This window comes from Eschrichtius robustus, chromosome 12 (assembly GCF_028021215.1).
Source record: "Eschrichtius robustus isolate mEscRob2 chromosome 12, mEscRob2.pri, whole genome shotgun sequence".
In the NCBI taxonomy this organism is placed as follows: Eukaryota; Metazoa; Chordata; class Mammalia; order Artiodactyla; family Eschrichtiidae; genus Eschrichtius; species Eschrichtius robustus.
Genome location: NC_090835.1, coordinates 46,807,177 through 46,820,839, shown reverse-complemented (window position 1 = coordinate 46,820,839; position 13,663 = coordinate 46,807,177). Strand labels below are relative to the sequence as shown.

Genomic DNA, 13,663 nt, shown 5'->3' with positions numbered 1-13,663 from the left:
TATATATAAGAACATTTCCTATGGCATTTAAAATTCTTTAAAGACAGTTTTTAATGCATACTGTGTTCTATGACTTATTCTAATTTGTTTAAACATTCTCTATTGCTGTAAATGTAGCCTGTTTGTAATTTTTTTGCCATGAAAAACAATGTTTTGGTGAAATCTTTGTTGGTACAGGAGGTAATTTATGTATTTAGTGCATGGCTGGTATAAATGGTAGCTGGTATAAATCTTTGTCTAAATCCCTGATAATTTCCTTATAAACAACTTCCAGATGAACTTCTGGGTTAATGAGTTTTAACATTGAAATAGTTTTTGTCAAACTGCTTTCCAGAAAGGATGTCGCATTTCTATTGCTAATTATGATGTTGCAGTTGCCCGTCTCACAGCCTCCTCGCTAGCACTGAGTATTTTCTTTAAAACAAAGTATTGCTAATTTGATGGGTGAAAAATGGTAGTTTATCGTCGCATTTTTCATTCCTAGTGAGACTAAAAATTACCGCATAACTATTAACCATCAGTAACAGGATGACTGGGTAGAGGAGGCATTTGGATCAGGGCCTGGCATAATAGTTTTGAATGAATGAATTACCAAAGGAGGACCACGCTGTGCATGTGAGTAGAACTGCTAAGACTATGTGCTAAGGACTGAGGTTCTTGATTGTGTGGACAGGGATTTATTCCCAGTCCTTTCTTGATCAAAAGGACAAAATGCTGGGATAGAAGTGAGGTTTTCGAGTGTCTACTGGGGTGACGGGGCTGAGAACGAGTTGCTGGGCTTTGGAACTGGCGGACCGGCCAATGAGAACACTCATCAGGAAAAGGAGCTGGTAATGCAGCCCCTGGGAATTTGCAGCCCCTGGTCAGTAATTTGGGGGCTGGAGCTGCCAGTGGTGCCCTCACTCCTCCAGTCAACCCCTGACGCCCCAAGCACACACGTGTGGTCATGGGGTGTACTTGGACTCTGCAGACAATTCTGTTCTCAGGGGGAAATTAGGACTGCGAACTGGAGCTTTCCCATCTGACTGCGTCATGATCTGACTCAGCCACTAGGCTGGCTGAACTGGATTAACCCCTGCAGTTTCTGTTCCTCCAAGCCTGGCCGACCTCCTCCCTCCTGCCCTAGGTGAGGAGCCCCACCCCAGCCCAGAGCACTCTTGTAGTAATTATTACCCTGCCCTGTAATTTTTCATTCGCAAGCCATATGCCTCTCCTTGAAACAAACTACCTGAGGGTGGACGTAGGGTTTCATTATCTTGTATCTTCAGCAGCTAAGAGTGTGAGAATGAATGAGTAAATGAATGAATGAATGCTCCAGGAGTATCCAGAGTGCACCAAGAATAAACTAGGGCCTTGGAAACTGGTTGGGAGAAATAGCCAGAGATCAGTCTTTACTAATATGTTTCATGATGGAGTTTTGCTTGACTGAGAAGTTATAACTTGGATATTAGTCTCTGTGGTTGGTTGATTTTGGGGCAGAGACGACATCCCACATCCCCGTGCCTTGAAGTTTTCTGGTTTTGCTCTGATTTGAGCCATGTCTCAGCAAAAGCGGGAATTTTTTTTTTTTTAACTATCTGCCCAGCTTTCTTCTAAATGAGCGGTTCTCAAACTTAATATTGAGTACTAGAATCATCTGGAGTGCTTGTTAAAATACAGAAAGCTGAGTTTCTGATTTAGCATTTCCAACAAGTTCCCACTTGATGCTGATGAAGGGGCCACACTCTAAGAACCACTGGTCGAAATGTTTTAATCTGGCCCCTGGATAAGGTGCCCAACTGACCTTCTCCCAAGTCGGCCTCTGCGCCAGGCCTCAGCTCTGTTCATCCCCACGACAGTTTGGAATGTCTTTTCTTGGCAGTCTGCATAGGCAGACGGGACCATCCTAACCTGTGTTAAGGCCACCAGGGTCTAAAAAGTGCTGCTACAGGGTCTGAAACCTCATCAGGACACCTACTAGCTTTCTGGAGAAGCACATGAAGCTTCAGGAAATGGAATTTTACACCCTGGGAAAACCCCAAGCTCCAGGAACCAACCTTCGGACAGCAGGCAGCAGCCAGGGGCCTTACCCGCCCTCTTCCAGAGGCAAATCTCCTCAAGAGGGGAACACCTGGCCGTCACCTGTGAGGGTCTCCGTGCACTTTCCACTCCGCCCTGTCTGTGCCTGAGCCCACATCCTCTTTCTTTGTTGATCTTTACAGGAGAAGGTGAGAACCTGGGCTAAGATTTGCTTTCCAGCGGCTTCCCCATCACCATTCAAATAAAATCCAAGCTCCTGACCATGGGCTGAGCCTGCCTGGTGCTCGGACAGCATCGCCCTTCTCTCCAACGTGTTGGGTCCACTCTGACCTGCTGTCCTCCCTGGCTGGCCCTCAGACAGCAAGCCTGTTCCCATCTTGGAGCTCAGCAGTTGCCCTGCCTGCAGAGCTGGGGCCCCACAAGGACAGGAGGCTGGCTGGTCAGGCATCCCCTCTCCAGAAAGAACTTCCTGTTCACCCTCCATAAAGCAGCCCTGCCTCCCACCTGGTCCTTCTGCCCCTGTCTTCAGAGCACTTGTCACCATCTGATGCCACCTCCAGAATGGAAGCCCCACGGAGGCCTGAACCTTGTCTGCCTTTCCTAGCTGCGTCCCCAGCACCTGGAGTGTGCCCGGCACACCGTCCTTGTTCAATAAGGATTTAAGGAATGAATTTGTGGCCTCCACCAGGTAGACTATGGAAGGCAGGAACTGGCATCCTTCAACAGCATATCCCAGACCTGGGCTCTAAAATCCAGAATCTGGCTCCAGGTTCACTGCTTAACAGCGGGTTCAAATGGGAAGAACCGGGGCCACAAATGAGGTTTCTGTCACCACCCCTGTCGCTTTGGACAGGCCCTGCCAAAGGGTTTGGATGACATTTGTGGTGCCCTCCCTCAAGACGGTGTCAAGGCTCAAATGAGGTGACTGCCGGGAAAGGGCTGGCTATGCCAGGAAAAAAGTGCCTGCAAATTTGAGGTTTGGGGCTGGTGATACTTCTCTATGGCTTTAAAATCTGCCTGTGAGATTCCTGTGCCCGCCTGCCTGCACCTGGTCCCTTACTGAACTGCTGCAACTGAACAAAGAAGGGGAATTTACATAATCAACACCAACTTGAAAGTAAATAAATGCGGTTTGCACATAAAACGTAATGTCGACAAAGTTTGCAGTTCTCCCCAAGGAATGGCCTAATAGGAGGTGGTGACAGTAGATGATGGTTGACGGAAAATGGGCAGAAGAGAGCCATTTTTTTTTAGGAAGTTCTTCTTTTGAACCAGTTTCTTTACCAAGTTTTCAGTCATCTTGGGACTCATGATTACCTTTCACTCAAATCGCAATTCAAAGAAAGATATAACACATGAAAAATTCCTTAGGGGCAAAATAAAGACAAAACATGACAGTACTTTGAAATAGATAAAAATGATACGGTTGCACTGAGGAGTTATAGAAAATGCTCCCTCCCCATCCCTCTTGAGTGGCTTGGTGGCCTGCGATTCAAATTTGTTTTGTGTAATATTCTCTGGCTAGAAATCTGTGTGGAGAAAATTGTCTTTGCTTAAAATGGTAATGTCAAAATGTCACTTTTTGTATCAGTTGTACTTAGTGCATTTTTGGTTGAAAAAGTATTATACTAATAAATACATGGAGTCATCAAAAAAATAAAGAATAGAACAAATAACATCTGCACGTGGCATTTAACTTTAGATGAGCTTTTCATTCTTGTAGTTAAGAAAAATTAAAGCATTATCTAATTACTTCATAAGCTTAAGGCAAGCCCATCGCAGATTAAAAATCTAAGGAATTACATGTGAATAAGAAGTTCTGGAATCGGAGGCCCTGCTAAGGGATCCTCACCTTGGTCATTTCTCTGCCTCCGTTTTCCTGCCCGCGAACACCTCTCCAGGTGGGCCTTTCTGCTGGGCATTAGGGAATTGAAGTGCGAGTTAAAGATCAGTTTGGGGTCCACGTTTCCAGCCCAAGGAACAGTTGAGGGAGGATCTTAGAAAGCGATTTTAAGTTGACTTCAGATAAATGGCTCAGCTGGAGAGATCTGAACCTCCCAAAGGCCTGAAATGGAGGCCTCCAGTCATATCTGGCTTTCCATTTCCCACCTGGATAAGGAATTAAAGGAGTAAGTTCCTTCTGGTGAAGCCCTTGCAGGTAGGGTTGCCAGATAACACTGGAGAAGAAAAATACAGGATGCCCAGTTTCATCTGAATTTCACATAAGTAACAAGGAATGTTTTAATGTAAGTGTCTAAGTGTATCCCAGGAGATATTTGGGACATACTTACACTTTAAAAAGTATTCATCATTTATTTATGTGCCCTATATTTTACCTGGCAGGGTCTGTTTTGATCATCGAGTCTTTGGTCCTAGGAATGGAGGGACAGGATTGCTTTACACTTTTCCTAACCTGTTTTACCCTACAAACGAGAAAAGTTTTGCTATTAGTCTCCAGTCACTCCCATGCCTTGTCCCTCCCTCCTGGTCCTGGCCGGTAGGTCATGGGCAATAGATGGACATGACCTTAAGTAACCCTGCCTGAGCTGCAGCTGAAATGCCGCCCACGCAGCCACACTGCTTGGAAGCAGCAGGGCACTTAGCAAAGCAAGGATGCCAGAAAAATGCTCAAGTCCTAAAACAAACCAGGGCAGGAATATTTTATGGCTGTTGGAAGCATTTGATTCTAAGACATAGGGCCTCGGAGACCCAGAACATTTCCCTAAATGCAGAGCAAAATTCCTGTGTCAGCTTATTTATTTCAGTATTGCTAAATGCCACTTTTATTTTATTTTATTGTTATTATTTTATTTATTTATTTTCGGCTGCGTTGGGTCTTTGCTGCTGCGCGCAGGCCCTCTCCAGCTGTGGCGAGCGGGGGCCACTCTTCGTTGCTATGCGAGGGCCTCTCATCGCAGCGGCTTCTCTTGTTGCGGAGCATGGGCTCTAGGCACGCGGGCTTCAGTAGTTGTGGTGCGGGCTCAGTAGTTGTGGCCCGTGGGCTCCAGACCCCAGGCTCAGCAGCCATGGTGCCACGGGCTTAGTTGCTCCGTGGCATGTGGGATCTTCCCGGACCAGGGCTCGAACCCGTGTCCCCTGCATTGGCAGGCAGATTCCTATCCACTGCACCACCAGGGAAGCCCACTAAATGCCACTTTTATTACTAATAATACGTCACACTCATGTTGTGCTTTTCATCCAGGTATCGCTGGGTGCTGTAGTCACATGAAGCAGCGTAGCCCTGTAGCCCCTGGATTATGCCATTATACAGAGAGCTTCTTTGAGGTGGGACAGACCCAGACAGAAGTTAGGACTAGTTGGGTCCAAACCTGAGCGGGTGATGGTCATTAGGTTCATATTCCCCCACCCCACCCTGTTACACTCTTAGCCTCTCAGGTACGAGATCAGTGCTACCTCCTCCTCCTTTTTTTTTTTTTTTAAAGCTCCAGCATTTAGCACAATGACGAATATAGCAGGTGCTCAATGATGTTTGTTGAATGACTGAATGAGTGACAAACAAGTCAATGAACCTGGAAGTAAACCTTGAGTTCCTTTCCTTGTTTTATTTTCCTGTACGTGGGGTGTGTGGCAGTGACTGTCGGTCCTATGTCAACATCTCAGATTGTTCAGCATTTCTGAGCATGAGGTCTCTCCTGAGGCTTCCACTCCCAGCAGCACCTGCATCTGTGTCAGAGGATGGACCACGGGCACCTGGAACTGCCTTGGCTGCATTCCCTGTATGTCCTGCCCCTGCAGCCCTTAACCGATGAGAGGGCTATAAACTCTCCAACTCCCTCATCCCCGATGGGGACGCTTAGGTGTCACCTACACCGTGCCCCTGAGGGACTGTGCCAGCATTACCCTCCCAGGGATGTGGCTTGACATCACGTCGTCCTTCCCTTCCCAGTCCTGTTTCCCCACCCTATGGAACACTTCCTAATGAGTCACTTTCACTAGAATCTTCCCTCAGGGTCTGCTTCTGGGGAACCCAGCTTGACACTGGAGCATTTTGACTCATCTTCTCAGTGATGCTGACTCTTTTTCTTAAACCAGGAAGGACCTCCCAGGAGAAAACAACAATAGCAACAACCACCAATCTCACTATTGGCTGAGGAGCAGGAGAAGATGAGGAAGAGTTAGGACTTTATATCCACAGGGGCTGGAATACAGAATTTCAGCTTAGAATTTTCCTGAGCAAAGACAGCACAACTATGGGTCCCTGCGAAGTAAGCTTCAAATTATGCACACAAGCATGCAGTTCTTCTTCCAGGCTCGCCACCTGGGGACTATCTTCAGACAAGCCCCTGCAGGAGCCAGAAGTCAAGACCAGTGCTTGCTAAATGATCAAGGCAGCATCCAGCAATGGGAGATCAGGCAGGACCTAGATCAGAGAGTGTTTCCTCGCTTCCTTCCATTTAAATCAAGGGAGCCCATTAGCAAAATGGTAGGGGCAGGGAGGCTGAGTCAGTGTGATGGGTCAGTGGCCATGTTTCCTCAAAACGACTTTTAAAGAGTCATTTCTGCATTCCCTGGGGCTTTCTGGTCTCAAGATTTCTCATTTGCAGAGATCAAGCTCAGATGTTTGGAGGGACTGTTCCTCTTTCCATCCAAGGGTTTCAGGCAGACGCAGACCAGATGGGATGGCATTTAATAACCTTCCTGACTGTACTATAGGGACGATGGCAGGGTTAGGTGTCCCTCAGCTCCCTGAGATTTTATTGGTTCGTTACATTTTAAAGGGCTCCAGTGATACTGCCGTAACCTACTTCAGAAGAAAACATTTATTATTAACATTGGTTTAACACTTAACTTTCTAGGGTATTTGTGGATGACACAGTCATCCATCTGCCTTTTTATAGTGCTTCGCAGCAGAGCACAAGATCTTCTGGCTGACACCTCATACATCATCAAAATTAAGACCTCCAGGCCAGCAGAAGAAAGTAGGACGGGGGTGCGCAGTGGGGCCGGTGACTCGGCATGACTCTAATGGTTCCCAAGTTAACTTTCCTTTAGAGAGAGACCGTTTCCATTAAGGACGAAATTGCTTTTAACATTGAGACATCTTTGTTTCCATGGCAACCCACAACAACTTGAAAGGAATGGTCCGCGGTGGCCATACTGCCAAGTGATGCTTCCAAACTGATGGGTGGCTGGTGGAGATTAACTCAGGGATGGGGGTCAGCCAGCCAGGGGTCAACCTCCAACTGCTGGGCGTTCAACACCCCAGCTCTCCTGTGTTAAAGCCAGAAGAAACCTGGAAATCAGCAAGCCAGGACGAGAGCAGTTCCCCCGTATTTTATAAACATAACTGTATCATCATAGTGTCAGAATCTTTGCTGGAGACTTAAAATAATATTAACAGATAACTATGAAGAAACAGTTAACACAAGATAACAGAAAACAAAAGGAGAAAACAGCTTAAATTTTTTTACTGACCTTCCCTTCAAGGTCCAGCACTGTCTGACATATTGGGGTCTCTTTTGCCTGCCTATAAAAAGAAAAGTGAGAGACCATAATTGTGTGGTTTCATATGCTCTTACACCCACAAGCCCCCTTTTCTCACTCAAATTGGCCAAACGTGACAACCGGGGAGCGAATTATTTTCCTCTGCTCTTTAGCAGAGATCATGTCTGCCCAGCTTTCTCTGGGCCACAAAACCTGCTTTGTAACAAAGGATCCTGACCTTTATGTTGAAAAGGAGCAACAATTATTGTCCCTAAGCCTTGGGACCATCAGTATGTTTGAGGAGAAAAAAAGAGAACCAAGAAAAAGCAAATTTCCTGAGAAGTGAGTAAGGACTGTAAAATAGCCATATGGGGAATTCTCACTTGAGACAAGAGAAAAACTTGCATCTTTTTCACTGACAGAGTGACTGCTGTTTGCTTTGGGCCGTCAGGAATGGACTGTGTGTAGTATGAAATGTAATACCGAACCATCTGCTGGGATCCTTTTCCTCGTCTTCTTTTGTCAACTGTGTGACGTTAACAACACCATATGACATTTGCGTCATGCATCAAACACATGCCTGATGGTCTCCAAACAATATATCCAGAGAGAAATAGAGCATTACAACCCAAAAAAGGAAACAGGAGAGGAAAGAGAGTTCTGCCCACAGCGCCCCCCCACCCCCCACCCCCACTGTTGCTGATCAGTAAGATTCCCCTAAAGGCACTGGACAACACAGAGCAAAGATGGAGAAAAGCAGACAAAGCCTTCTGCATTCTGGGAAAAGGAAAAACCAACAGTGGAAAGAAACTGCTATCAGAATTGTGAAAACATCGCTTTAAGCCATAGCTTCCCTTCACTGATGTCCTTTCTCCAGGTCCAGGCATCCAGTCTGTAGGAGTCAATAGCCTGTTACGTTGTACAGTCGGTCCTCTGTACTGCGGGCTCCCCATCCCCAATCCCAGATTCAGGGGATGAGGAACCTGTGGATACGGAGGGCCCCAGTCCTACATCATTTTACAGAAGGGACTTGAGCATGTATAGAGTGTGATGTCCGCAGGGTCCTGGAACCAATCCCCCGTGGATACTGAGGGATGATTGTACTTTTTGTTCTTAATTCCTAAATGATGGGACATTTAAGTTCGTGTCTGCAGGAATGTTTAGGGAACAAACCTCCAACTGTGTACCAATGCACCAGATACAGAAGTCTTTATGGTAGGCGGGACTGGGTGTTTCTGCCCCATAATCTGCGTGCTAAGAGAGGGGAGACATGGCTCCCATCTGACATAAGCCCGTTTGGACGGCTAACCAGAGAGCACACGCTACTTGGGGCAAAGGTAACTAGCTTTGCTATAAAGATGTCATAAAGATGACTGAACAGGGCTGGATGGCTGGGTGATGATGAACCACTTAGGGCCGCTGTAAAACCACTGGGCATCGCAGGGCTCCTTCCATCTCCCAGGGACCTTGGGCAAAGTGCCCATCTGACGCTGCACCTCCCTCCTCTGTGCGCTCCCCGACCCTTCATTCTGCTCCATGACCCCGGCCCTCCCCACCCTCCCTGCCCTCTCCTACCGACACAAGCCCCAAGCCCGACAGGGAGTTATCACTTCCCTCCTCCTGGCCGTCCTTGCTCCCTGCTGACGTCTGCGGGCCGGTGTTCCGGATGCCAAGGGCTTTTCCTCTGACCCGGTGAACCTGCCGGGCAATGCCTTTCCAGGCAGCGGGTGGGGAACACTTTTGAGTCACTTTGAGAAAGAGGAGACTGGGGGTGAAAAGACACAGTTTCTAAGCATGTGGCCGGAGGCAGAGCTGGGTCGTGTGTGCACACTCGCGCCTTTCACTGAGGCATGAGGGAAACCAAGCCAGGGCTTCACTGGCTGGCTCCCGTGCCAACCCCCCCACTCCCAAGTCCAACAACAGCTGGGAGGAAGGGGCTTCCTCAGACCCCCAGCTGCCCTCCCCCAACTTATCTGGACCCAGCAGACTCCAGGGTGTCCCACTGTGAACTTCACCCCCCTCGTCATCTTTAAAATGTCAGTAAGCCCCTTGATCTGGGCTTGAGCAAAGGTAACATCTTAAAGAAGTGAAGTTATGGATTCACACTTGAAGGGAAAGACGCTCCCTGTCCACCCGCCCCCCCCGCCCCAATCCCCAGCCCTGGTACATAGACCTGACAGACGCAGGGGTAAAGAGAAGGGTGCGACTCCCCCCAGATCTTTCCTTGATCTGTCCTGATCAACAGGAGACCCTAGTGGGCGGGTCTCTCGTGCCTGCATCTCGGCTCTGCCAGTGGCATGTTCCGGGACTTTGGGCAAGTCATTTAACCTCCCAGTGCCTCCAATTATTTTCTGAAAAATATAAGTAACTTACCTGCTGTGTGGGGTTGTCAAGAAGATCCAATGAGTTCAAGCATACAGAGCATTTGGACACGCCTGGCCACTGTAGGCACTCCACAACTTGCCTTAAACGCAGAAAGAAGATGATCGCGTTCTAAGAAAGGTCAAGGCACTCTACCACATTCTTAATGTTACTTCCCTGTATTGACTATTTACACTGAAAATGATGACATAGAAGGAAAGAAAGGGCAACCACGGTTTCTTTTCCCTTCAGTCCTCCCTTACTCGTCAGTAAGATGAAGGAGGAGAATGTTGGTAAAAAGTCTGTATATCAAGAAGTGAAATAAGAACAGGTCGATGCAGCATTTCCACTGTTCTGGTAGCGATGAACTAGAGATGAATATACGAGTTAGGAAATACGAATTGTGTCACTTTGGTGATTCCACATCTGAGTTAAAAGCTTTTCCGTGTGCATTTAAAACTGTCCTTGTATAATCTAGAGATGAAGGGTAAAGATCGTGCTAATAAATAATATTTATTTATCTACTTATACTTGGAACAGCACTACATAGCAAATAAAAAATACTATGACAATTCAGAGAGAGACCACCAAAGAAAGGGAAAAGGCCTTATATTTTAGTACCTTTAACGACACTTTTCCTGCTTTTTTGAACAAGGGGCCCCCCATTTTCATTTTGTAAATTATGTAGTGGGCTGTGCCCACAGGCCGACTACTTGGTGCTCTTTTCACAAGCCTCTCATTCAGCCTCATTTCTCTTACAGCCGGGATAGTTTAAAGGCAGGGGCTGGGGAGGCAGAGGAGAGCTGCTGCGGTATTTTCAGCTGGGGCCTGACTTCCCAGGGGCACTTAAATCCCCCGGAGGGCTCCTTTAAGGACCCTTGGCAACCTGTGGTCAGTACTGTCACCAACTGAGAGGATGGCATGGCCTCCCCCCTCCCCAACCATCCAGTGTTTGCCAGATGTCAGATCTGAAAGGCAGTTCCAGCCAGAGGAAAGGAAGATGATACCCGCATCACGAAGGTGGGAGTTGCCAGCCAGGACTCGGGCCCGAGGACCAGCCTGGTGCTTTGCTTTAAATGGCAGGAGCAGAGCAGGGCTGTTATTTCTCTTCCTGGGATCAAAATCAGACAAATCTCCTATTTGGCTTACCAGGCAATAAGTGGATAACGCCAGTGAATGTCAGTGCAAATTACAGCTCCAGACTCCTGTCGGCAGCTTTGTGCTGCTTCTCGTCACTTTAATGCAAAGAGACAGCATGGAGCTGATAACAAGCCAGAGGGTGGGGGATTGGAGAGGGTGGCTCTCTCAGGGACAGGAAAAATGCATGGTGGAGAGACTCAGACAGTAAAAACCCACAGCAGTGATTTCATCGATTGCCTGCTGGAAAGGGGGCATTGAGGGTGTTAGGTGCCTGGACAACGCCTCCTAGGTTTTTACAAACTGAGGTTTTACAAACCTCATCTATTCATTTACCCACCCAGCAACCCACCCATCCATCCACCCATCCTCATCTGTTAATGAGAGCCCGACTGGGCCTCTTGGCACACTGGGATTCTGAGGGACTCATGGGGCCTCCATCTACTGCTTGCAGCCAGTTTCCGGGGGTTGATTCTAAGAAGAAGTTTGAAGAACTGTTGGGAGGAAACACCTCTCTTTGTAGCAAAAAAATAAAAATAAAAATAAAAAAAAAGGGTGCTTCAGGGCCTTTTAATTTGTCTAAAACAGCCCAGGGACTGCTCAAAAACTCCAGTTTTACTCAATTAAATTGCATTTTCTAAGCTGGTGGCTGTTACTGTTTCAGAGACCCCCCCTCAGCTGAGAGACAAGATCTTCTTTCCAGCCGGCTGCAGAAAGAAGTCTCGCATTTTAGGGTGCCAGGATCTGAGCGTGTCCATCTGTCTTGAAGCCTGCAAGGGTCAGCTCCCATTAATATGCAGCCACACTGTATCTCCGCCCACATCACACATTTGAGGAACTGATGCAGTCAAAACGAGAAGCCAGGCCTTCCTACAGCTGTGCTGGCAAGCTAGTATCTAAGGAATTAGAAAAGGGGCCAAGAAGGTAACTATATGAGATACCCACCTTGTGTATCTTCATAAGTTCCTCCATGACTGTTCTCTCTCTCAGCTGGTGTCCCACCTGCCCCTGGATGCCCTTCACCTTGAACGCAGATGAAATCCCTCACCACAGGGCACGGAATCTGGCTTCATGGGCAGTCATCGGGGCTGGATAATGCAAGGGAGCTCACTCCCCTTGGGGTGAATGTTAACCTAGGAGGTAGAAGGTAGGAGCAGGGCAGATAAATTCCTCCACGTTCCCTTCTCCCGTGAATGACACTGGATCATGATTCCTTCTTGCAGCCTTTCTAGAGAAGCTCCGTACTAAGTAAACCCGGTGCCCCCTCACTGCTCAGGGGAGCTCACGGTGAAACAAGGCCACCACGGTAACATGTTACATGGCATCACGTGACTTCTTGTCTCACTTCCTTGTTTCCATCTCCATCGCCCTGGGTTTGCACCTTCTAACCAAATCAGTAGAACCTTAATGCTTGCTCAGGGTCAGCTTTCTGGACCAAGGCAGTAAATAATAATACTTGTTCAACACCTGCTATGTGCCCACAGGTACTGTGAGGACATTCAAAACTGATTATGGAACTTGGCAAAGTCATTCAGGATAGCAGGACCTGTATCCCACGGTCACCTAGAAAATCATATGCAGGGTGGGAGTGAAATTGTTGAAACTGAGTAAAAACTGGGTGGTGAAAAAAAGAAGGAAAAGAGTGGGGTGGGGGGGGGGCAGTTTAGTGAAGACAGGGTGGCATCAGATCTGTGGGGGACAAATGAAGAAAAGGGGGCTTCTGTATTCCTTGAGACTTTTGATCAAGATTCCAGGCCCCCAAATTGCTCTCCAAACTGGGAAAGATGTCTGTTTTGGAGATTTCACTTATGCAATGAGTTAGTGTTTTCTTCACAGCAGAAGTAATGAAAGAGTGAAGGAGGGACAGCTTTCAGTACCAGTGTACTAGTTGTCTATTGCTGCATAACAAATTACCACGAAACTTAGTGGTCTGAAACAACAGTACGCATTGTCAGGGTTTTGATTTTCGCCATTGCTGTGTATGTGTGGTGGCATCTCATTGCGGTTTTGCCTTGCCTTTTCCTCATGGGTGGTGATGTGGAGCACCTTTTCAGATACTTATTCCCATTCGGTTATCTTTTTTGTGAAGTGCCTGCTCGAATCTTCTGCCCATTTTTTCCTGGTGGATGGCTGGTATTTTTATCAATTTATGGCCGTGAGTTACATATCCTAGATAAGAGCCTTTTGTCAGATAAATAAATGGCAAATGTTTATCCCCTCAAAAACAAAACAAAACAAAACCCAACAGTGAACAATTAGTATCTCTCACAGCTTCTGTGGGTCAGGATCTCAGGAGCAGCCCGGCTGGGTGCATCGGGTTCCAATCTCTCGTGAAGTTAAGGTCAGATGTTGGTTGGGCTGCAGTCAGCTGAAGGCCTGACTGGGGCTGGAGGATCTGGCTCCAAGATGGTTTGTTCGCACAGCTGTTGGCAGGAGGCCTTAGTTCCTCTCCATGAGGACCTCTCCCCAGGGGCTACTTGAGTGTTCTCATGACACGGTGGCTGGCAATCCAGGAGACCAGAGCAGAAGCCACAATGCCCTTTATGACTTTGCTTCAGAAGTCACACACTGTTCTCTGCATCCTATGCTGTTGGTCACACAGGAAGTCCCGACTCAAGGCAGGGAGAGCATATCCAAGGGCATGGGGACTAGGAGGTGAGGACCCTGTAGGGAGGAAGAACATCTTTGGAGACTGGACCAT

At 47.5% G+C, this 13,663-nt stretch overlaps 1 long non-coding RNA gene across 1 annotated transcript in view; it reads right to left on the bottom strand.

The window, feature by feature from the left end:
- The window catches only part of LOC137773502 (uncharacterized), a 29,793-nt gene extending 21,750 nt beyond the window's left edge, over positions 1 to 8,043 (bottom strand). Inside the window, exon 1 of the long non-coding RNA XR_011075688.1 lies at positions 7,456 to 8,043. This is a non-coding gene — a long non-coding RNA (uncharacterized lncRNA). The remainder of the gene's footprint in view (positions 1 to 7,455) is intronic.
- Positions 8,044 to 13,663: the final 5,620 nt, after the last annotated feature.